This window comes from Panulirus ornatus, chromosome 30, assembly GCF_036320965.1.
Source record: "Panulirus ornatus isolate Po-2019 chromosome 30, ASM3632096v1, whole genome shotgun sequence".
Classification (NCBI taxonomy): domain Eukaryota; kingdom Metazoa; phylum Arthropoda; class Malacostraca; order Decapoda; family Palinuridae; genus Panulirus; species Panulirus ornatus.
In genome coordinates, this window is record NC_092253.1 from 18,657,919 (window position 1) to 18,683,313 (window position 25,395).

The window sequence follows — 25,395 nt, forward strand, 5'->3', positions numbered from 1 at the left end:
CCGCAATCGTCAGGTGTATATAGACACCCCCCCCCCCCCCCGAAGCATAGTATCCCAGAGATTTAAGTGTATGATGGTGTATATGTTGTCTCATGTATCGTGAACCCAGTATGGAGGGAGTCCAGGAAATGCTTCCTAACTGCTGATTTTGTTATGCTTGTGTCGTGCTGTAGACACAAGCACAGTGTGTTATGCTTGTGTCGTGCTGTAGACACAAGCACATTGTGTTATGCTAGACACAAGCACAGTGTGTTATGCTTGTGTCGTGCTGTAGACACAAGCACAGTGTGTTATGCTTGTGTCGTGCTGTAGACACAAGCACATTGTGGTCATGTTGATGTGAGTTTGATGCTGTTTTTGAGATTATTCACCTACAGTCTGTCTTTCTTGGCGACAATGACATGTTTTACGGCCATGAGACGAGTGAAGAACTGTGTTTTGTGGCATGTTATTGATCCTACCATCAGTGTGCGCCAGCACTACATGCAGCAGCAGGGGTGTGTTGTGTATATATATAAGTTGTGAAGTATTATATTCGGTGGTGATACATGTGTCAGTGTGCCTCAGGGCGTCCTATTTAGCTTTCAGTCTCGGATGAGGTTCTGGTCTGAGCAAAGTCTCGGATGTCAAGATGGCAACAGCGATGTTGATTTGCCTTGATGTAAGAGAGAGTCGCTCTTGGCCACCCCATGTCCAATAGTTCCCCTCCACTTCCTCTCTGTACTGTAGGCCTAGGTGCTTGATGGATGTGTTTGCCTAAGCCTCTCATTGTCATTAAGATTAGTGTGATATCAGTTATTCTGTCTCGTACAGTTTCTTTCGTGTTATTTAGAATCTTCGTTGTGTGGGGATAACTAGTGTAGTTCTCTTAGCTTCATAATCTTTCTTTTTTCCAAACTTTTAACTAAACGACGGAGGAGCAGGAGGGCACAGTGGTTAACACTGTATATTTGTAAACTCTTCCCACATTTGTGGTCATAAAACCTCACCATCGATCATAAACGTAAGTTATTTATAAAGAAGTTCCTATGAGTCCACGGGGAAAATGAAACACGAAAAGTTCCCAAGTGCACTTTCGTGTAATAATCACATCATCAGGGGAGAGACAAGAGAGAAATATAACAGTCAGTTGATATACATCGAAGAGAGGAAGCTAGGACGCCATTAATCGTGAGAACGCGCTCTGAGCAGTCCTGAAGATCGTGTGCGTCAGTACAGTGTGTGACTGGAAGATTGTGATATATATTGTGACAGTTATCATGCTTGGTTTAATGTCTTAAGTAACCGATACGTAATGAAAGCTACACAGTTAATATTCTCAGTTGTGCTTTTATTGATTTTACATTATTTTGCTCTATTGTCAGTCTTAGTTTGTAAGTAAACTTATGTTAGTTTTCATTTGTTAGGTTAGGTTAGTGCGTTCGTTCGTGTGTGTGTGCGCGCGCGTGTGTGTGTGTGTGTGTGTGTGTGTGTGTGTGTGTGTGTGTGTGTGTACAAACAAGGGTTTTGAAACACTTATTGAGGAATCCCATTGTGTTATATCAGTAACGTATTTCTTGTACGTTATATGAGATACGTATCATCTTCGTTATAAGATTCAGTTTGAGCGTCAGTGTACGAGTGATCTGAGCAGATGATTGGCTTCGTGTGACAAGAAAGTTTGTGGTGGATGTATTCCTGAACTCCTCCTCCAGTGATGCAGTAGAAGCTCTCGTTGTCAAGGTGGACACCGCCCGTGTGGTCATAGCAGCGATGATACACACCGCCACATGCAAGGCCTCGCCAGCTGACGTCAGGACGAACATATACAGACAATCACATTGGCCACCTCCTCCTCCACCTCCTCCTCCTCCTCCTCCTCCTCCTCCTCCTCCTCCTCCTCCTCCTCCACCTCCTCCTCCTCCTCCTCCTCCACCTCCTCCTCCTCCTCCTCCTCCTCCTCCTCCTCCTCCTCCTCCTCCTCCTCCTCCTCCTCCACCTCCTCCTCCTCCTCCTCCTCCTCCTCCTCCTCCTCCTCCTCCTCCTCCTCCTCCACCTCCTCCTCCTCCTCCTCCTCCTCCTCCTCCTCCTCCTCCTCCTCCTCCTCCTCAGAAACCCAGCCCCAAATATACTGGTCTCAGGAGACTCCAACCGACCACACGTTACATGACTCCAGGCAGGACACATACCATGGTAGCGGGAACTGCTCATACTGGAAGCACCTCGCACGAACAGCTGCAGCAAAGACAGTTATTCAGACTATGTGAAAAGTTCGTCATAAACCAACACACAAAAGAGAAAACCAACCACAGGAAATACCGCTCTGGACTTAATGTTGACAAATAATGTAGAGGTAATATGTGACTTGACCATCTCCAACATTGTGATCACAGCTCAACAACTGAAGTGAAAACAAGTTTGTGTTGAAAACCTCCGAGACAGAACACGTTAAACATTGGAAGTGCTTTCAGTAACTTCAGTTTTAATAGTAAAGACATAAAGTGGGAGTATGTGATGAGTGAAATGTCTGCCACACAATGGGAAAACCTGCTGACTACCACAACAGAGGAGGAATATGGAAATGACATGACCACTTTGGTCCTCCAACCATGCAACTGACACATACCAACCAACCAACCAGCCAGCCAGAAGAAAACACACAAAGTCGAGGTTAGAACGAGCAAGACGAGCAATTTACAGGTGACGAAAAACAACTGTAGATCTTGTAAAGAACATACAACCCAGCCAGCAGAGAACCTACAACCCAGCCAGCAGAGAACGTACAACCCAGCCAGCAGAGAACCTACAACCCAGCCAGCAGAGAACCTACAGCCCAGCCAGCAGAGAACCTACAACCCAGCCTGCAGAGAACCTACAACCCAGCCAGCAGAGAACCTACAACCTAGCCAGCAGAGAACCTACAACCCAGCCAGCAGAGAACCTACAACCCAGCCAGCAGAGAACCTACAGCCCAGCCAGCAGAGAACCTACAACCCAGCCAACAGAGAACCTACAGCCCAGCCAGCAGAGAACCTACAACCCAGCCAGCAGAGAACCTACAACCCAGCCAGCAGAGAACCTACAACCCAGCCAGCAGAGAACCAACAACCCAGCCAGCAGAGAACCAACAACCCAGCCAGCAGAGAACCTACAACCCAGCCAGCAAAGGAAAGAAAACCTGTCACGTGAATCATCGGACAGAAACATTAGACTAAAAATATCTTATGAAATACGGGAAAATGAAGACAAAAATGGCATAAATGAAGTAGGAAATGAAACCCAAAATACTTTTACTCATGTGCAGAACGCAAATCAGAACCACAAACTCCACTGATCCACTGAAAACAGAAGGTAACTACAGACTACTACCAAGAGATGAATGAGTTTTGAAAAAATAGCAATATCAATAAGTATTCATAGCCATGTACTCAGCCCCAGACCCGGACTCATGTACTCAGTCTTCATAAGTATTCATAGCCATGTACTCAGCCCCAGGCCCGGACTCATGGACTCAGCCCCAGGCCCGGACTCATGTACTCAGTCTTCATAAAGAGATGTACAACACCTCCAGCGCATGCGCTACATATCCTCTGGAAAATAACTGTCTACATTCTAACATCATCCCGAGAGTCTGGAAGTGTTCCACATACATCGACCCGCTCCACTAAGGTGGACGTAGAACAGTCCCAAAAAAAACTATTAACGGACCGACACCTTTACCATCGCATATCATTAGAATCTTGGCAAGAATACTAGGAGGCCAGCTGACTGACTTTATGGCTAAGAACAATGTATATAACCCAGGACAATTTTGGCCTCAGGGCGGGAAGATCTTGTCTCACTCAGTTGCTTGACCATTATGATAGCATTGTTGAAGCTGTGGAAAACGAAGGAAATGCTGACGTGGTGTACACAGACTTGGCAAAAGCATATGACATTTGCCCACGGTTTCATAGCAGATAAAATGTGAAGGATGGAAACAACAGGAAAAATTGGGGGATTAGAAATACAATTTTTTTTACTAATAGATCACAACACGTAAACCATGCCATCTCCAGCGACTCCATGGTACAAGCTCAGTCCCCCAAGCATGTGTACTTGTGCTCCTCCTGTTCCTCATTCTTATCTCTGATATTGACGCAAACACGAGCCACAGTTTCCTACCATCCTTTGCAGATGATACATGAATGGATATGGAAATTACATCAATAGAAGATGGCGAAAGGCGACAAAAAGAGAGAAACGTCGTCTTTAACTGGCAACCGAGAACCACAAGCTTTTCAGTAGAGATAGATTTAAACCTCAGTATGATGAAAATTAAGAAGCTGTAAACAACACACATTGCCAGAAAGACACAGACTTTATCATAACACACACACACACACACACACACACACACACACACACACACACACACACACAAAGAAACGGTTGCCTCATGTAGACGTATCATAAGCTGGATCCTGCGGACTTTCAAGGAAGAAGAAAATCCAATGATATTATGCGAGGCGCTCGTTCTATTACGAATTGAATATTGTTGTGTTTTAACATTACCGATACAAGGCAGGCGAAATTGTGGATTTTGAAACTGTCCAGAGGTCTTCCACAACCCGTATTAATGTAGTAAAGGAACTAAATTACAAGGAACGACAGAAATCATTGAGGCTCAATGTCCTAGAGTGGAATCAGGAGAGGTATATCATAATTTATACATGGAAAATCCTACAAAGTAGGTTCCCAACTTACATTCGTAAATGACATTTTACTGGCACGACAAGCATGGAAGAATTTGTAAAAATCCACCTCTGAAATCCACCGGTGCCATATGGACAAAGAGAGAGAACATCTGAAACCTGCGGGGCCCAAGACACCTTGCCATCTACCATCATGAGAAACACAGCCTGGGATGCTGCACGGTAGACAAGTTCAAGATGCACTGAACAAGTCCCTACAAAGTGTACCACATCAGCCAGGCTGTGTGGCGGGGGGGTATATATACACCTGAGGGTTGCGGCTTCTAACAGCTTGGTCGACCAACAACAACAACCCTGCATCCGGGGCCCAGCCTGGGTTGAGGGGAGGTGATGATCCTTGAAGCCTCCACCAGGTATCCATGAGTTACGTAACCTAACACAATTTCCCAGATGAATGAGCATGATGGCCCCCCACTCCTATTAGCTCACCTCAGTACAACAGCAAGACAGTGAAGTTACACCCATCCACAACGTCTCCAGTTCCTTTTGGTGAATAGTTTCTTGATCACCTTCCTGGCCCGATCTCCTGAACCTCTTATAGACCCCGAACATCACCGAAAGAAGTCAGGCGAGGTGTCAACTTGCTCTGTTGACACAAGAGCGCTCACTAGTACCTGGATGACTTCATGACACGCTCGCAGGGCGTCACTAGTGGTCTACCTAGTGTCCTCTGACGCTGCACTAGCTACCTCAACCCTCTGTGCCTTCATGTGAACCGCAAGACTGTGAGCCATGTTAAGAGCAACTGCTGAACATGATGTACATACGTACGCCCTTGTGATGGTGGCAGGGTCAGGTGTGGTGTGGTGGCAGGTGTGATGGTGGCAGAGTCAGGTGTGGTGTGGTGGCAGGTGTGATGGTAGCAGGGGTCAGGTGTGGTGTGGTGGCTGGTGTGATGGTGGCAGGGTTCAGGTATGGTGTGGTGGTAGGTGTGATGGTGGCAGGGGTCAGGTGTGGTGTGGTGGCTGGTGTGATGGTAGCAGGGGTCAGGTGTGGTGTGGTGGCTGGTGTGATGGTGGCAGGTGTCAGGTGTGGTGTGGTGGCAGGGTCAGGTGTGGTGTGGTGGCTGGTATGATGGTGGCAGGGGTCAGGTGTGTGTGTGGTGGCAGGGTCAGGTGTGGTGTGGTGGCAGGTGTGATGGTGGCAGGGGTCAGGTGTGGTGTGGTGGCGGGTGTGATGGTGGCAGGGGTCAGGTGTGGTGTGGTGGCAGGTGTGATGGTGGCAGGGGTCAGGTATGGTGTGGTGGCAGGGTCAGGTGTGTGTGTGGTGGCAGGTGTGATGGTGGCAGGGTCAGGTGTGGTGTGGTGGCTGGTGTGATGGTGGCAGGGTCAGGTGTAGTGTGGTGGCTGGTGTGATGGTGGCAGGGGTCAGGTGTGGTGTGGTGGTAGGGGTGATGGTGGCAGGTGTCAGGTGTGTGTGTGGTGGCAGGTGTGATGGTGGCAGGTGTCAGGTGTGTGTGTGGTGGCAGGTGTGATGGTGGCAGGTGTCAGGTGTGTGTGTGGTGGCAGGTGTGATGGTGGCAGGTGTCAGGTGTGTGTGTGGTGGCAGGTGTGATGGTGGTAGGTGTCAGGTGTGATGCACGTGGGGTGAGGTGTGATGGTGGCAGGGTCAGGTGTGGTGTGGTGGCTGGTGTGATGGTGGCAGGGGTCAGGTGTGGTGTGGTGGTAGGGGTGATGGTGGCAGGTGTCAGGTGTGTGTGTGGTTGCAGGTGTGATGGTGGCAGGTGTCAGGTGTGTGTGTGGTGGCAGGTGTGATGGTGGCAGGTGTCAGGTGTGTGTGTGGTGGCAGGTGTGATGGTGGCAGGGGTCAGGTGTGGTGTGGTGGCAGGTGTGATGGTGGCAGGTGTCAGGTGTGTGTGTGGTGGCAGGTGTGATGGTGGCAGGTGTCAGGTGTGTGTGTGGTGGCTGGTGTGATGGTGGCAGGGGTCAGGTGTGGTGTGGTGGTAGGGGTGATGGTGGCAGGTGTCAGGTGTGTGTGTGGTGGCAGGTGTGATGGTGGCAGGTGTCAGGTGTGTGTGTGGTGGCAGGTGTGATGGTGGCAGGTGTCAGGTGTGTGTGTGGTGGCAGGTGTGATGGTGGCAGGGTCAGGTGTGGTGTGGTGGCAGGTGTGATGGTGGCAGGGGTCAGGTGTGGTGTGGTGGCAGGTGTGATGGTGGCAGGTGTCAGGTGTGGTGTGGTGGCAGGTGTGATGGTGGCAGGGGTCAGGTATGGTGTGGTGGCAGGTGTGATGGTGGCAGGGTCATGTATGGTGTGGTGGCAGGGGTCCCGTCCCTGAGTCTCGTAATGTGGCAAATGTACCAAGATGCTGAGGTGCAGCCAAGTGAGGAGTAGTACGGGAGATTCCGTCATTATGAAGACGTGTGGCAATGCAATGTAGAGAAGTGTACCTCAGTTGCTGAAGTGAAGACGACGTGTTGCACATCCCGTGTCCAAAGCAGAGCAAAAAAAAAAAGCCACATTCGTCTACCACTGACGGTGAAAATAAAGATGAAATTACTTTTTTAAAAATGAAACTTTCTTTTAATTTTAAATTTGAGCTTTTTTTCCTTGGGGAAATTGACTGCCATTAGAGTCGTCCCTTTCCCCTTTCACAGTATGCCATAATACGTTCGTGGTGGTAATCTCGCCCTCCAAACTTTACGATTTTTTCCCACCCCCCTGCCGGCTGTTGAGCCAGAGGGAGAGGTGGGTGAGATGATACATTCTATTTTGATATCTGGTTTCCCCCACAAGTGAGATTGTGACCGCAAATAATCATTCATGGACCATCAGGTCTCGTGTTACCTATCCTGCCCATGTCTCTCACACCTCCTGCCTTCACACACACACACACACACACACACACACACACACACACACACCCGCCTGTGATCACGGCAGACCTGAGTAATGATCATAATGTGTTATTGCAGGTGTCGTGTCCAGCAGGCAGGCAGCTCCTCCACCAACCAGGTAAGCACCACTTTGCCCGCCACACCCCCTGGGGCCTTTGCACTGCACCCCCTGGCCCCCTGGGGCCCGTGCACAGTCCCCCAGTCCCCTGGGGCCATTGTACTGTTCTCAAGCCGCCAGTGGAACCTGGACCACATAGCATGGCTGTTATGTGGGTGTAGTGTGGGTGTGGTGGACCTATAATGTGATTAGTGTGGCTAAATTGTCAATGAAAATATATTTTGGTTAATGTAAGCTTAAGTTGGTTAGTGTGGGGTTAATGTAAGCATAAGTTGGTTAGTGTGGGGTTAATGTAAGCATAAATTGGTTAGTGTGGGGTTAATGTAAGCATAAGTTGGTTAGTGTGGGGTTAATGTAAGCATAATTTGGTTAGTGTGGGGTTAATGTAAGCATAAATTGGTTAGTGTGGGGTTAATGTAAGCATAATTTGGTTAGTGTGGGGTTAATGTAAGCATAATTTGGTTAGTGTGGGGTTAATGTAAGCATAAGTTGGTTAGTGTGGGGTTAACGTAAGCATAAGTTGGTTAGTGTGGGGTTAATGTAAGCATAATTTTGTTAGTGTGGGGTTAATGTAAGCTTAAGTTGGTTAGTGTGGGGTTAACGTAAGCATAAGTTGGTTAGTGTGGGGTTAATGTAAGCTTAAGTTGGTTAGTGTGGGGTTAATGTAAGCATAAGTTGGTTAGTGTGGGGTTAATGTAAGCATTATTTGGTTAGTGAGGAGTTAATGTAAGCATAATTTGGTTAGTGAGGAGTTAATGTAAGCATAATTTGGTTAGTGAGGGGTTAATTTAAGCATAATTTGGTTAGTGAGGGGTTAATGTAAGCATAAGTTGGTTAGTGTGGGGTTAATGGAAGCATAAGTTGGTTAGTGAGGAGTTAATGTAAGCATAAGTTGGTTAGTGAGGGGTTAATGTAAGCATAAGTTGGTTAGTGAGGGGTTAATGTAAGCATAAGTTGGTTAGTGAGGGGTTAATGTAAGCATGATTTGGTTAGTGTGGGGTTAATGTAAGCATAAGTTGGTTAGTGAGGGGTTAATGTAAGCATAAGTTGGTTAGTGAGGGGTTAATGTAAGCATAAGTTGGTTAGTGTGGGGTTAATGTAAGCATGATTTGGTTAGTGTGGGGTTAATGTAAGCATAATTTGGTTAGTGTGGGGTTAATGTAAGCATAATTTGGTTAGTGAGGAGTTAATGTAAGCATAAGTTGGTTAGTGAGGGGTTAATGTAAGCATAATTTGGTTAGTGTGGGGTTAATGTAAGCTTAAGTTGGTTAGTGTGGGGTTAGTGTAAGCTTAAGTTGGTTTGTGTGGGGTTAATGTAAGCATAAGTTGGTTAGTGTGGGGTTAATGTAAGCATAATTTGGTTAGTGAGGGGTTAATATAAGCATAATTTGGTTGGTGAGGTGTTAATGAACGTACGTACAAGTAAATCAAACACTTCTAGAAATAACTAAACATGTAAACCTCTGCTAACTTACCATGTGAAGGCTGGTGCAAGTGTTAAGTAAACCTCACAAAGATGGTAATATATTAAATGCAATGGAGGTAAACCATGTAGACTGGTAGACTTAAACCATATACACAGGTAGACTTCAACCATGTACACTAGTAGACTTTAACCATGTACGTTGGTAGACTTAAACCATGGATACTGGTAGATTTAAACCATGGATACCAGTAGACTTCAGCCATGTACGCTGGTAGACTTTAACCATGTACGTTGGTAGACTTAAACCATGGATACTGGTAGATTTGAACCATGGATACCAGTAGACTTCAGCCATGTACGCTGGTAGACTTCAACCATGTACGTTGGTAGACTTGTACTATGTACACTGGTAGACTTAAAAAAAAAACATGTTAACCAGTGGACATAAACCATGTAGACCCATAGACGTAAACCATATACACTAGTGGACGTAAACCATGTAACCCCATAGACGTAAACCCTATACACTAGTGGACGTAAACCATGTAGACCCATAGACGTAAACCATATACTCTAGTGGACATAAACCATGTAGACCCATAGACGTAAACCATATACTCTAGTGGACATAAACCATGTAGACCCATAGACGTAAACCATACACACTAGTGGACGTAAACCATGTAGACTACAGAACCTTACACAATCGTATGTCGGTCAGTGGGACGGAGACAACCCCCCCCTCTATCTTACAAGATGGGAGCCTCACCAACCCACCAGACCCAACCACGCACACACACACGCACACGCACGCACGCACGCACGCACGCAAGCACTCACGCACACACACACACGCACGCACGCCCACGGACGCACCTCCACTGGCTTGTCGTGCAACACAGCCTCCACTGGCCTGTCTTGCAACACAGCCTCCACTGGCCTATCGTGCAACACAGCCTCCACTGGCCTGTCGTGCAACACAAGGAAGCCCTCTTGCCCGTCAACCAAAACATGGAATCCTCCAATCGCCCGTCAAGCAACACAAGGAAGCCTCCACGTGCCTGTCAAGCAAAACAAAGAAGCCTCCACTAACCCGTCGTGCAACACACGCACGCACGCACGCACGCAAGCACTCACGCTCACACACACGCACGCACACACACGCACGCACGCACACGGACGCACCTTCACTGGCTTGTCGTGCAACACAGCCTCCACTGGCCTGTCTTGCAACACAGCCTCCACTGGCCTGTCGTGCAACACAGCCTCCACTGGCCTGTCGTGCAACACAAGGAAGCCCTCTTGCCCGTCAAGCAAAACATGGAATCCTCCAATCGCCCGTCAAGCAACACAAGGAAGCCTCCACGTGCCTGTCAAGCAAAACAAAGAAGCCTCCACTAACCCGTCGTGCAACACAAGAAGGCCTACTCTTTCCCGTCAAGCAAGACGTGGAATTTTTCAAATGCCCGTCATGTAACACTAGGAAGCCTCCATCTACCCGTCAGGCAAGACAACGAAGCCTCAACTGGCCCGTCAAGCGACATGGGTACTTCACCAGCCCGCCTCAGCGCTGCAAAAGGAACCTCCCTGGCCTGTCGAGCAACACAAATGAAGCCTCCAGTGATCCGGTGTGCAACACAAGGACGTCTCCACGTGTCCGTCAAGCAACACATGAAAGCCTTCACCCGCCCGTCGAACATCACAAGGCCTCCACTGGACCATCTAGGAACAAAAGGAAGTCTTCACTGTCTGTCATGCAACACAAAGAAGCCTCCACCTGCCTGTCAAGCAACACAGAAAATTGCCCATCATACAACACAAGGAAGACCCCCACTTACCCGTCAGGGAAGCCTCTACTGGTCAGTGAAGCAACATAAGGAAGCCTGTACTTACCCATCAAGCAGCAAGGAAACCTCATCAGTCCACTTCAACACAACACAGGGAAGCCTATCCATTGGCCTTACAAGCAACACAGGGAAGCCTATCCATTGGCCTTACAAGCAACACAGGGAAGCCTATCCATTGGCCTTACAAGCAACACAGGGAAGCCTATCCATTGGCCTTACAAGCAACACAGGGAAGCCTATCCATTGGCCTTACAAGCAACACAGGGAAACCTATCCATTGGCCTTACAAGCAACACAGGGAAGCCTATCCATTGGCCTTACAAGCAACACAGGGAAGCCTATCCATTGGCCTTACAAGCAACACAGGGAAACCTATCCATTGGCCTTACAAGCAACACAGGGAAGCCTATCCATTAGCCTTACAAGCAACACAAAGAAGCCTTTACTGGCCCGTCAAGCAACAAAAAGAAACCTTCAGTGGCCAGTCAAGCAACACGAGGAAGCCTCCACCAGCCTGACAAGCAACACAAAGAAGTCTCCACGGACCTGTCAAGTAACACAAGGAAGCCTCCATATGGCCGACAAGCAACACAAGGAAATGTTCACTTTTCCGGTACACATAACAAAGAAGCCTCAACTGCCCGTCAAGCAATGTAAAGAAACGTCGGTTGGCCTGTCGAACAATACAAGGAAACCTCCACTTATTTGTCAAGAAACACAAGGAAGACTCCACTTTTCAAGTAACACAAGGAAACCTCCACTTATTTGTCAAGAAACACAAGGAAGACTCCACTTTTCAAGTAACACAAGGAAACCTCCACTTATTTGTCAAGAAACACAAGGAAGACTCCACTTTTCAAGTGACACAAGGAAGCCTCCACTTGTTGAGAAGCACAAGGAAGCCTTCACTTGACAAGAAACACAAGGAGGCCTCCACTTGTCTGTCAAGAAACACATTGAAGCTTACACTTGCCCATCAAGCAACTGAAGGAAACTTTATCCCGACTGCCAAACAACACAAGCAAGCCTGAACATGTCCGTTAAGCAATATGAAAGAGCCTCCACTGGCCGGTAATGCAACACAAGGAAGCCTCCGTAGGCCTGTCAGGTAACACGAGGAAGCCTCTACTTGTCCGTTAACACAAGGAAGCCTCCGTAGGCCTGTCAGGTAACACGAGGAAGCCTCTACTTGTCCGTTAAGCAACACAGGGAAACCTTCACTTGCCCATCAAGAAGTAAGAGGAAGTCACCACTCGCCCGTATCAACAACACATGGAAGCCTCTACTACCTGTCGAACAGCCGAAAGAAGCCTCCATTTGTTCGTCAAGTAACACAAGAAAACCTCGCACTTGTTAGTCAGGTAACATAAGGAAGCCTCTGCCTGCCTGTCAAGCACTACAGTGAAGCCTCCACTTGCCTACCTGTCAAGCTCTACAGTGAAGCCTCCACTTGCCTACCTGTCAAGCACTACAGTGAAGCCTCCACTTGCCTACCTGTCAAGCACTACAGTGAAGCCTCCACTTGCCTACCTGTCAAGCACTACAGTGAAGCCTCCACTTGCCTACCTGTCAAGCACTACAGTGAAGCCTCCACTTGCCTACCTGTCAAGCACCACAGTGAAGCCTCCTCTTGCCTACCTGTCAAGCACCACAGTGAAGCCTCCACTTGTCTACCTGTCAAGCACTACAGTGAAGCCTACCTGTCAAGCTCTACAGTGAAGCCTCCACTTGCCTGCCTGTCAAGCTCTACAGAGAAGCGTCAACTTGCCTACCTGTCAAGCACTACAGTGAAGCCTCCACTTGCCTACCTGTCAAGCACTACAGTGAAGCCTCCACTTGCCCGTCAAGTAACAGAACACCATCGCTACTAAGAACAGACGACTCCCCAGCTCATTATTATGTGATCGATACCTGCTGCAGGTGTTACCTGGCCCTCTGCCAGCACACCAACACTGTATGTGTACTATCTGGTGGTACCCTTGCCAGATGGTATCTGGTACCCTTGCCAGATGGTATCTGGTACCCTTGGCAGATGGTAACGCTGCTCATAGTTAGGGGAAAGAAAAGGTTCCTTATTGGGTAGTTACGGACGCCAAAAGTGACGTTGTGAGAGACGGTTATGTTCCTAACTAGGGTCAGTAGCTGGGTAGATGTGTGGCCATGTGGCCAGCCTCCTGACGGTGTTCAGCTGGGTAGATGTGTGGCCATGTGGCCAGCCCCCTGACGGTGTTCAGCTGGGTAGATGTGTGGCCATGTGGCCAGCCTCCTGACGGTGTTCAGCTGGGTAGATGTGTGGCCATGTGGCCAGCCTCCTGAGGGTGTTCAGCTGGGTAGATGTGTGGCCATGTGGCCAGCCTCCTGAGGGTGTTCAGCTGGGTAGATGTGTGGCCATGTGGCCAGACTCCTGACGGTGTTCAGCTGGGTAGATGTGTGGCCATGTGGCCAGCCTCCTGACGGTGTTCAGCTGGGTAGATGTGTGGCCATGTGGCCAGCCTCCTGAGGGTGTTCAGCTGGGTAGATGTGTGGCCATGTAGCCAGCCTCCCTTGTCGCCTCCTTTACTCGACCCGGATGTTGTTGCCTCACCTCTGCCATTGTGGTGTGACCTCAACCCTGCCAGTGTGCTGTGAACTCCTCACCCTTAATAGTGTGGTGTGGCCTCCTACTAGTGTGGTGTGGCCCCTTTACCCCTGCCAGTGTGGTGTTGCCCACTCACCCCCACAGTTGTGGCGTGCCCCCCTTACCCTTCTTGTATGTTGTGACCTTCTCACCCCTACCAAGGTGGGGTGTGGCGTCCTCAACCCCACCAGTGTGGTGTGACCTCCTCACCCTTTCCAGGCAGGGTGGTATGGTCTCCTCACCCCTGCCAGTGGGGTGTGGGTTCCTCAACCCTTCCAGTTAGGTGTGACTTGCTCTCCCCTACCACTGTGGTATTGCCTCCTGACCCTTAGCAGTGTGTTGTGACCTCTTCACCCCTGCCAGTGAGGTGTGACCTACTCACCCCTGCCAGTGTGGTGTGACCTACTCACCCTTGCCGGTGTGGTGTGACCTACTCACCCCTGCCAGTGTGGTGTGACCTACTCACCCCTGCCAGTGTGGTGTGACCTACTCACTCCTGCCAGTGTGGTTTGACCTGCTCATTCCTGCCAGTGTAGTGTGACCTACTTACCCTTGCCAGTGTGTTGTGACATACTCTTCCTTGTCAGTGTGGTGTGACCGGGTCACACCTGCCAGTGTGTGATGTGACCTGCTCACCCCTGCCAGTGTGGTGAGACCTACTCTCCTCTGCCAGTGTGGTGTGACCTACTTACCCCTGCCAGTGTGGGTGTGACCTGCTCACCTCTGCCAGTGTGGTGTGACTTACTCACCCTTGCCAGTGTGGTGTGACCTGCTCACCCCTGCCAGTGTGTGGTATGACCTACTCACCTCTGCCAGTGTGGTATGACCTGCTCACCCCTGCTAGTGTGTGGTATGACCTATTCACCCCTGCCAGTGTGGTGTCACCTGCTCACCCCTGCCAGTGTGTGGTGTGACCTGCTTACCCCTGCCAGTGTGGTGTGACGTACTCACGCCTACCAGTATGTGGTGTGACCTACTCACCCCTGCTAATGTGTGGTATGACCTACTCACCCCTGCCAGTGTGTGGTGTGACCTGCTCACCCTTGCCAGTGTGTGGTGTGACCTGTACACCCCTGCCAGTGTGTGGTGTGACCTGTATACCCCTGCCAGTATGTGGCATGACCTGCTCACCCCTGCCATATTAGTGTGACCTGCTGACCCCTGCCAGTGTATGATGTGACTTACTCACCCCTGCCAGTGTGTGGTGTGACCTACTCACCCCTGCCAGTGTGTGGTGTGACTTACTCACCCCTGCCAGTGTGTGGTGTGACCTACTCACCCCTGCTAATGTGTGGTATGACCCACTCACCCCTACCAATGTGTGGTGTGACCTGCTCACCCTTGCCAGTGTGTGGTGTGACCTGTACACCTCTGCCAGTGTGTGGTGAGACCTGTACACCCCTGCCAATGTGTGGCATGACCTGCTGACCCCTGCAAGATTAGTGTGACCTGCTGATCCCTGCCAGTGTGTGATGTGACCTACTCACCCCTGCCAGTGTGTGGTGTGACCTACTCACCCCTGCCAGTGTGTGATGTGACCTGGTCACCCTTACCAGTGTGTAGTGTGACCTGTACACCCCTGCCAGTGTGTGGTGTGACCTGTACACCCCTGCCAGTGTATGGCATGACCTGCTCACCCCTGCCATATTAGTGTGACCTGCTGACCCCTGCTAGTGTGTGATGTGACCTACTCACCCCTGCCAGTGTGTGTGGTGACCTACTTACTCCCTGCCAGTGTTTGGTGTGACCTACTCACCCTTGCTAATGTATGGTGTGAGCCACTCACCCCTGCTAGTGTGTGTTGTGACCTGCTCACCCTTGCCAGTGTGTGGTGTGACCTGTACACCCCTGCCAATGTGTGGTGAGACCTGCTCACGCCTCCCAGTGTTTGTTGACCAACTCACCCCTGCCAGTGTGTGTTGACCAACTCACCCCTGCCAGTGTAGTGTGACCTGCTGACCCCTGCTAGTGTATTGTGTGACTTACTCACCCCTGCTAGTGTAGTGTGACCTGCTGACCCCTACCAGTGTATGGTGTGACCTACTCACCCCTGCCAGTGTGTGGTGTGACCTACTCACCCCTGCCAGTGTGTGGTGTAACCTACTCACCCCTGCCAGTGTGTGGTGTGACCTACTCACCCCTGCCAGTGTGTGGTGTGACCTACTCACCCCTGCCAGTGTGTGGTGTGACCTACTCACCCCTGTCAGTGTGTGGTGTGACCTACTCACCCCTGCCAGTGTGTGGTGTGACTTATTCACCTCTGTGTGTGGTGTCACCTGCTCACCCCTGACAGTGTGGTATCACCTACTCACCCCTGGCAGTATGATGTGACCTGTTCACCCCTGCCATGTGCTGTGACCTACTCACTCCTGCCAGTGTGGTGCGACCCACTCACTCCTGCGGGTGTGTGGTGTGACCTACTCACCCCTGCCAGTGTGTGGTGTGACCTACTAACCCCTGCCAGTGTATGGTGTGACCTGCTCACCCCTACCAGTGTGGTGTGTGACCTACTTATCCTTGCCAGTGTGTGGTGTGACCTACTCACCCCTACCAGTGTGTGGTGCGACCTACTAACCCCTGTCAGTGTGTGGTGCGACCTACTAACCCCTGCCAGTGTGTGGTGTGACCTACTCATCCCTGCCAGTGTGTGGTGTGACCTACTCACCCCTGTCAGTGTGTGGTGTGACCTACCCACCCCTGCTAGTGTGTGGTGTGTGACCTACTCATCCCTGCCCGTGTGTGGTGTGACCTACCCACCCCTGCCAGTGTGTGGTATTACCTACTCACGCCTACCAGTGTGTGGTGTGACCTGCTCACTCCTGCCAGTGTGGTGTGTGACCTACTCACCCCTACCAGTGTGGGGTGTGACCTATTCCCCCAGTGTACGTGTTTGGGGTGTGATCTACTCCTCCCCAGTGTACGTGTTTGGGGTGTGACCTACTCCCCCTAGTGTAGGTGTTCGGGGTGTGACCTACTCCCCCTAGTGTAGGTGTTCGGGGTGTGACCTACTCCTCCCCAGTGTACGTGTTTGGGGGTGAGTGTTGTACTGGATCGTGTCATTATGTGGCTCACATTAATACGCATGTAATCAATACTGGGGCGAGCTGGTTGGCTGGCTGGCTGGCTGGCTGGCTGGCTGGCTGGCTGTGTCATCATCATTCAAGCAGGCAACACCCCTTGCAACACCGCCCCCCATCCCCTGCTCACCGAGCCCTGTACCCTGTCCCGTCCCACAACCCACTGCCCCCCTCGTACTCCTCGCCCTGCCGCCAGACAGTAGACAGGTCTGGAGGGGCGCGCGTGCACCAGACCCCAGCCGTGGCCTCCATCACCCACCCTGACCACACACAACATGTCTTCTGTAAGCTCCCCTGCACCTAGCTCCCCTGACCTGACCTGACCTGTGTGTGTGTGTGTGTGTGTGATCACATCCTGTGATGCTGTGTGTTACGTGAAGAGTGTTGTTACATAGTTGTTGTCACGTTCCCTAACCTTGTATGCATACGATGTCTGAACTTGATGTACACACACACGCGCACACACACACACACACACACACACACACACACACACACACACACACACACACTTGAGCTTACCTTGGGTACCCCAGCCATCGACCAGCCCCAAAGGGGACGATAGAATGCTGCATTGGTTGAGCATTGGCTACTGTGTCTAGGGCTGGAACCCGGGACCGTAACTGTACTCTATAAGCCCTGCAGTGTTGTTATAAGTGTACGTACGTACGTACGTATGTGTCATTGTGTGTGAGGTAAGGAAGGTGTCGTACATACAGGGTTCTCCTACATGTACTAAGGCGCTCATACCTTCACTAAGAAAGTTATTCCTGTCTCCCTATCCTTCCTCACTACGTATGTCTCCCTATCCTTCCTCACTACGTATATCTCCCTATCCTTCCTCACTACGTATGTCTCCTTATCCTTGCTCACTACGTATGTCTCCCTATCCTTCCTCACTACGTATGTCTCCCTATCCTTCCTCACAACGTATGTCTCCCTATCCTTCCTCACAACGTATGTCTCCCTATCCTTCCTCACAACGTATGTCTCCCTATCCTTCCTCATTACGTATATGTCCCTATCCTTCCTCATTACGTATATCTCCCTATCCTTCCTCACTACGTATGTCTCCCTATCCTTCTTCACTACGTATATCTCCCTATCCTTCCTCATTACGTATATCTCCCTATCCTTCCTTACTACGTATGTCTCCCTATCCTTCCTCACTACGTATATCTCCCTATCCTTCCTCATTACGTATATCTCCCTATCCTTCCTCATTACGTATATCTCCCTATCCTTCCTCACTACGTATGTCTCCCTATCCTTCCTCACTACGTATGTCTCCCTATCCTTCCTCACTACGTATATCTCCCTATCCTTCCTCATTACGTATATCTCCCTATCCTTCCTCACTACGTATGTCTCCCTATCCTTCCTCACTACGTATGTCTCCCTATCCTTCCTCACTACGTATATCTCCCTATCCTTCCTCACTACGTATGTCTCCCTATCCTTCCTCATTACGTATATCTCCCTATCCTTCCTCACTACGTATGTCTCCCTATCCTTCCTTATTACGTATATCTCCCTATCCTTCCTCATTACGTATATCTCCCTATCCTTCCTCACTACGTATGTCTCCCTATCCTTCCTCACTACGTATGTTTCCCTATCCTTCCTCATTACGTATATCTCCCTATCCTTCCTCACTACGTATATCTCCCTATCCTTCCTCACTACGTATGTCTCCCTATCCTTCCTCACTACGTATGTCTCCCTATCCTTCTTCACAACGTATGTCTCCCTATTCTTCCTCACTACGTATGTCTCCCTATCCTTCCTCACTACGTATGTCTGACTATCCTTCCTCACTACGTATGTCTCCCTATCCTTCCTCACTACGTATGTCTGACTATCCTTCCTCACTACGTATGTCTCCCTATTCTTCCTCACTACGTATATCTCCCTATCCTTCTTCACAACGTATGTCTGCCTATCCTTCCTCACTACGTATATCTCCCTATCCTTCCTCACTACGTATGTCTCCCTATCCTTGCTCACTACGTATGTCTCCCTATCCTTCCTCACTACGTATGTCTCCCTATCCTTGCTCACTACGTATGTCTCCCTATCCTTCCTCACTACGTATGTCTCCCTATCCTTCCTCACTACGTATATCTCCCTATCCTTCCTCACTACGTATGTCTCCCTATCCTTGCTCACTACGTATGTCTCCCTATCCTTCCTCACTACGTATGTCTCCCTATCCTTCCTCACTACGTATGTCTCCCTATCCTTCCTCACAACGTATGTCTCCCAATCCTTCCTCACTACGTATGTCTCCCTATCCTTGCTCACTACGTATGTCTCCCTATCCTTCCTCACTACGTATGTCTCCCTATCCTTGCTCACTACGTATGTCTCCCTATCCTTCCTCACTACGTATGTCTCCCTATCCTTCCTCATTACGTATATCTCCCTATCCTTCCTCACAACGTATGTATGTTCTGCAGCAACGTATGTGAGGCCACACAGTTGGTGGGGCCGTCTCGTGTGGTCATGCAGATAATCATACCACCACCATATATATGGTTGTGTGCTGCCTGGCTGACCCCTGCCACTCATGTACCGAACTGCCCGGGTCGCACGTCTCCAGCGACGTGGTCAAGTGCAGCAAACTCACGTGGATGGTTGTATGAGCTCGCTCATACCTCCTCCTCCTCCTCCTTCCTCATGTCTGAGTACCTTTTATTTATTCCAGCATGTCAGTCGTTAGTGGGGTAGCGTGTCCTCCATGTTCACTACACCTGCAACGTTACATCCACCTCGTGTGTGCGTCACGTCCTCGTGTGTGTCCACCACACATTATCATCATCTCCTCAGCTCATGTTGTGCACCAATGTCGTATGGTCGCCTTCCATCGCTTACATCGTGTTTCTCAGAAATTTCTCGTATTATTATTATTATTATTATTATTATTATTATTATTATTATTATTATTGGGGATAGGGGTTTAAGAATACTTCCCACGTATTCCCTGCGTGTCGTAGAAGGCGACTAAAAGGGGAGGGAGCGGGGGGCTGGAAATCCTCCCCTCTCGTTTTTTTTTTTTTTAATTTTCCAAAAGAAGGAACAGAGAATTGGGCCAGTCAAAGGCCCAGTCCTCTGTTCTTAATGCTACCTCGCTGACGCGGGAAATGGCGAGTAGTTTAAAAGAAAGAAAAAGATTATTATTATTATTAGTATTATTATTAGTATTATTATTATTATTATTTTATATTATTATTATTATTATTATTATTATTATTATTATTATTTTCTTTCAAACTATTTGCCATTTCCCGCATTAGCGAGGTAGCGTTAAGAACAGAGGACTGGGCCTTTGAGGGAATACCCTCCCCTGGCCCAATTCTCTGTTCCTTTTTTTTGGAAAATTAAAAAAAAAACGAGAGGGGAGGATTTCCAGCCCCCCGCTCCCTCCCCTTTTAGTCGCCTTCTACGACACGCAGGGAATACGTGGGAAGTGTTATTATTATTATTATTATTTTTTTTTTTTTTTTTTTTTTTTTATACCTCGTCGCTGTCTCCCGCGTTTGCGAGGTAGCGCAAGGAAACAGACGAAAGAAATGGCCCAACCCCCCCCATACACATGTACATACATACGTCCACACACGCAAATATACATACCTACACAGCTTTCCATGGTTTACCCCGGACGCTTCACATGCCTTGATTCAATCCACTGACAGCACGTCAACCCCTGTATACCACATCGCTCCAATTCACTCTATTCCTTGCCCTCCTTTCACCCTCCTGCATGTTCAGGCCCCGATCACACAAAATCCTTTTCACTCCATCTTTCCACCTCCAATTTGGTCTCCCTCTTCTCCTTGTTCCCTCCACCTCCGACACATATATCCTCTTGGTCAATCTTTCCTTACTCATTCTCTCCATGTGCCCAAACCACTTCAAAACACCCTCTTCTGCTCTCTCAACCACGCTCTTTTTATTTCCACACATCTCTCTTACCCTTACGTTACTTACTCGATCAAACCACCTCACACCACACATTGTCCTCAAACATCTCATTTCCAGCACATCCATCCTCCTGCGCACAACTCTATCCATAGCCCACGCCTCGCAACCATACAACATTGTTGGAACCACTATTCCTTCAAACATACCCATTTTTGCTTTCCGGGATAATGTTCTCGACTTCCACACATTTTTCAAGGCTCCCAAAATTTTTGCCCCCTCCCCCACCCTATGATCCACTTCCGCTTCCATGGTTCCATCCGCTGACAGATCCACTCCCAGATATCTAAAACACTTCACTTCCTCCAGTTTTTCTCCATTCAAACTCACCTCCCAATTGACTTGACCCTCAACCCTACTGTACCTAATAACCTTGCTCTTATTCACATTTACTCTTAACTTTCTTCTTCCACACACTTTACCAAACTCCGTCACCAGCTTCTGCAGTTTCTCACATGAATCCGCCACCAGCGCTGTATCATCAGCGAACAACAACTGACTCACTTCCCAAGCTCTCTCATCCCCAACAGACTTCATACTTGCCCCTCTTTCCAAGACTCTTGCATTTACCTCCCTAACAACCCCATCCATAAACAAATTAAACAACCATGGAGACATCACACACCCCTGCCGCAAACCTACATTCACTGAGAACCAATCACTTTCCTCTCTTCCTACACGTACACATGCCTTACATCCTCGATAAAAACTTTTCACTGCTTCTAACAACTTGCCTCCCACACCATATATTCTTAATACCTTCCACAGAGCATCTCTATCAACTCTATCATATGCCTTCTCCAGATCCATAAATGCGGAAGATGAAAGCCGGCAAGGCAGCAGGTTTGGATGGTATTGCAGTGGAATTTATAAAAAAAGGGGGTGACTGTATTGTTGACTGGTTGGTAAGGTTATTTAATGTATGTATGACTCATGGTGAGGTGCCTGAGGATTGGCGGAATGCGTGCATAGTGCCATTGTACAAAGGCAAAGGGGATAAGAGTGAGTGCTCAAATTACAGAGGTATAAGTTTGTTGAGTATTCCTGGTAAATTATATGGGAGGGTATTGATTGAGAGGGTGAAGGCATGTACAGAGCATCAGATTGGGGAAGAGCAGTGTGGTTTCAGAAGTGGTAGAGGATGTGTGGATCAGGTGTTTGCTTTGAAGAATGTATGTGAGAAATACTTAGAAAAGCAAATGGATTATTATTATTATTATTATTATTATTATTATTATTGTTATTAGTATTATTATTAGTATTATTATTATTATTATTATTATTATTATTTTATTATATTATTATTATTATTATTATTATTATTATTATTATTATTATTATTATTATTATTATTATTATATTATTATTATTATTATTATTATTATTATTATCATTATTATTATTATTATTATTATTTTTATTATTATTATTATTATTGTTATCCGCCGTCTCCCGCGTTAGCGAGGTAGCGCAAGGAAACACACGAGGAATGGCCCAACCCAACCCCATACACATGTATAAACATAAACGCTCACACATACACATAAATGTAAATTCCAACGTATACATACATATACACACACAGAAATACATATATATACACGTCCATATACATACTGACTGCCTTCATCCATTTCCCCCCTCTCTCTCTCTCTCTCTCTCTCTCTCTCTCTCTCTCTCTCTCTCTCTCTCTCTCTCTCTCTCTCTCTCTCTCTCACTCTGTAGCACCACCAGGGCAAGGTCTCGGCTGTCTCTGGTGATACACAGGTGGTGTGGAGCAGGTGGTAGGAACAGCTGGGCACCACAGAGGCGTTGGGGTGCGCGTGTCTTACGGGGACAGAGGATTGGGGGAATGCATGCATACTGCCATTGTACAAAGGCAAAGGGGATAAAGGGGAGTGTTCAGATTACAGTGGTATAAGTTTAAGTATTTCTGGGAAATTATATGGAGATGGTAAAGGCATGTACAGAGCATTAGACTAGGGAACAGCAGTGTGGTTTTAGAAGTGGTAGAGGATGTGTGGATCAGGTGTTTGTTTTGAAGAATGTGTATGGGAAATACTTAGCAAAACAGATGGATTTGTATGTAGTATTTATGGATCTGGAGAAGGCATATGATAAGAGTTGGCGGAGATGCGCTGTGCAAGGTATTAAGATTAGATGGTGTGGGAGGTAAGTTGCTAGAAGCAGTGAAATGTTTTTATCGAGGATGTAAGAGAGGAAAGTGATTGGCTCCCAGTGAATGTCTGTTGTTTGATTTGTTTATGGATGGGGTTGTTAGGGAGGTGAATGCAGAAGTTTTGGAGAAAGGGGCAAGTATGCAGTCTGTTGTGGATGAAAGGGCTTGGGAAGTGAGTCAGTTGTTGTTCGCTGATGATACAGCGCTGGTGGCTGATTCGGGTGAGAAACTGTAGAAGTTGGTGACTGAGTTTGGTAAAGTTTGTGAAAAAAGAAAGCTGAGAGTAAATGTGAATAAGGGCAAGGTTATTAGGTTCATAGGGTTGAGGGACAAGTTAACTGGGAGGTAAGTATGAATGAAGAAAAACTGGAGGAAGTGAAGTGTTTTAGATATCAGAAAGTGGATTTAGCAGCGGATGGAACTATGGAAGTGGAAGTGAGTCACAGGTTGGGGGAGGCGGCGAAGGTTCTGGGAGCGTTGAAGAATGTGTGGAAGGCGAGAACGTTATCTCGGAAAGCCAAAATGGGTATGTTAGAAGGAATAGTGGTTCCAACAATGTTATATGGTTGCGAGGTGTGGGCTATAGATAGGGTTGTGCGGAGGAGGGTGGATGTGTTGGAAATGAGATGTTTGAGGACAATATGTGGTGTGAGGTGGTTTGATGGAGTAAGTAATGAAAGGGTAAGAGAGATATGTGGTAACAAAATGAGTGTGGTTGAGAGAGCAGAAGCGGGTGTTGAAATGGTTTGGACACATGGAGAGAATGAGTGAGGAAAGATTGAGAAATAGGATATACTTGTCAGAGGTGGAGGGAAGAAGGAGAAGCGGGAGAACAAATTAGAGGTGGAAGGATGGAGTGAAAAAGATTTTGAGCGATTGGGGCCTGAACATGCAGGAGGGTGAAGGGCGTGCAAGGAATAGAGTGAATGGGAACGATGTGGTATACCGGGGTCGACGTGCTGTCAACGAATTGAACCAGGGCATGTGAAACGTGTGGGGTAAACCCTAGAAAGGCCTGTAGGGCCTGGAAGTGGAAAGGGAGCTGTGCTTTCGATGGTTTCGATGCTTTACACATGACATCTGGAGACTGAGTGTAAACGATTGTGGCTTTTATGTCTGTTCCTGACGCTGCCTTGCTGGAGGGGGGGGGGGGGTGCTAATTCGTTTGTGGCGGGATGGCAACGGTAATGGATGAAGGCAGCAAGTATGGATATGTACAAGTGTATATGGGTATGTGTATGTATCTATACGTTGAAATGTATATGTGCGTCTGTGGCCGTTTATGTATATACATGTGTATGTGGGTGGGTTGGGCCATTTCCTCGTCTGTTTCCTTGCGCTACCTCGCTAACGCGGGAGACGGCGGTTAAGTATTAGTCTGTGGGAATTGATGGTTGTGTCTGTGGGAGTGGATGGTTTTGTGCGGGGGGGGTGGATGGTTGTGTATGGAGAAGTGGATGGCTGTATGTGGGGAGGTGGACGGTTATTTGTGGGGAGTAGATGGTTGTGTATGGGGGAGTGGATGGTTGTGTGTGTGTGGAAGTGGATGTTTGTGGGAGTGTACCGTTGTGTGGGGGTGGATGGTTGTGTGTGGGGAGTGGATGATTGTGTATGGAGGAGTGGATGGTTGTATATGGGAGAGTGGATAGTTGTGTATGGGGGAGTGGATGGTTGCGTGTGGGGGAGTGGATGGTTGTATATGGGAAAGTAGATGGTTGTGTGTAGGGAGTGGATGGTTGTGTGTGGGGGAGTGGATGATTGTGTATGAAGGAGTGGATGGTTGTATATGGGAGAGTGGATATTTGTGTGTGGGGGAGTGGATGGTTGCGTGTGGGGGAGTGGATGATTGTGTGTGGGGTAGTGAATGATTGTGTGTGGGGGAGTGGATGGTTTTGTGTGGGGAGTGGATGGTTGTGTGTGGGGTAGTAGAAGGTTGTGTATGGGGAGTGGATGGTTTTGTGTGGGGGAGTGGATGATTGTGTTTGGGGTAGCGGATGGTTGTGTTTGGGGAGTGAATGGTTGTGTTTAGGGGAGTGGGTGGTTGTGTGTGGGGGAGTGGGTGATAGTGTGTGGGGAGTGGATGGTTGTGTGCGGGGGAGTGGATGGTTGTGTTTGGGGAGTGAATGGTTGTGTGTAGGGGAGAGGGTAGTTGTGTGTGGGGAGTGGATGGTTGTGTGTGGGGAGTGGGTGATAGTGTGTGGGGAGTGGATGGTTGTGTGTGGGGGAGTGAGTGGTTGTGTGTAGGGGAGAGGGTAGTTGTGTGTGGGGAGTGGATGGTTGTGTGTGGTGGAGTGGGTGATAGTGTGTGGGGAGTGGATGGTTGTGTGTGGGGGAGTGAATGGTTGTGTGTAGGGGAGAGGGTAGTTGTGTGTGGGGAGTGGATGGTTGTGTGTGGGAAGTGGGTGATAGTGTGTGGGGAGTGGATGGTTGTGTGTGGGGGAGTGAATGGTTGTGTGTAGGGGAGAGGGTAGTTGTGTGGGGGGAGTGGATGGTTGTGTGTGGGTGAGTGGATGGTTGTGTTTGGGGAGTGAATGGTTGTGTGTAGGGGAGAGGGTAGTTGTGTGTGGAGAGTGGATGGTTGTGT

At 48.6% G+C, this 25,395-nt stretch overlaps 1 protein-coding gene across 2 annotated transcripts in view; it reads left to right on the top strand.

The window, feature by feature from the left end:
* Nucleotides 1-25,395, top strand: part of LOC139758437 (uncharacterized) — a 247,495-nt gene that overhangs the window by 73,378 nt on the left and 148,722 nt on the right. For both annotated transcript variants that reach the window (XM_071679843.1, XM_071679842.1), the window contains exon 2: nt 7,645-7,684. The gene's annotated coding sequence lies outside the window, so the exon portion shown is untranslated. The remainder of the gene's footprint in view (nt 1-7,644; nt 7,685-25,395) is intronic.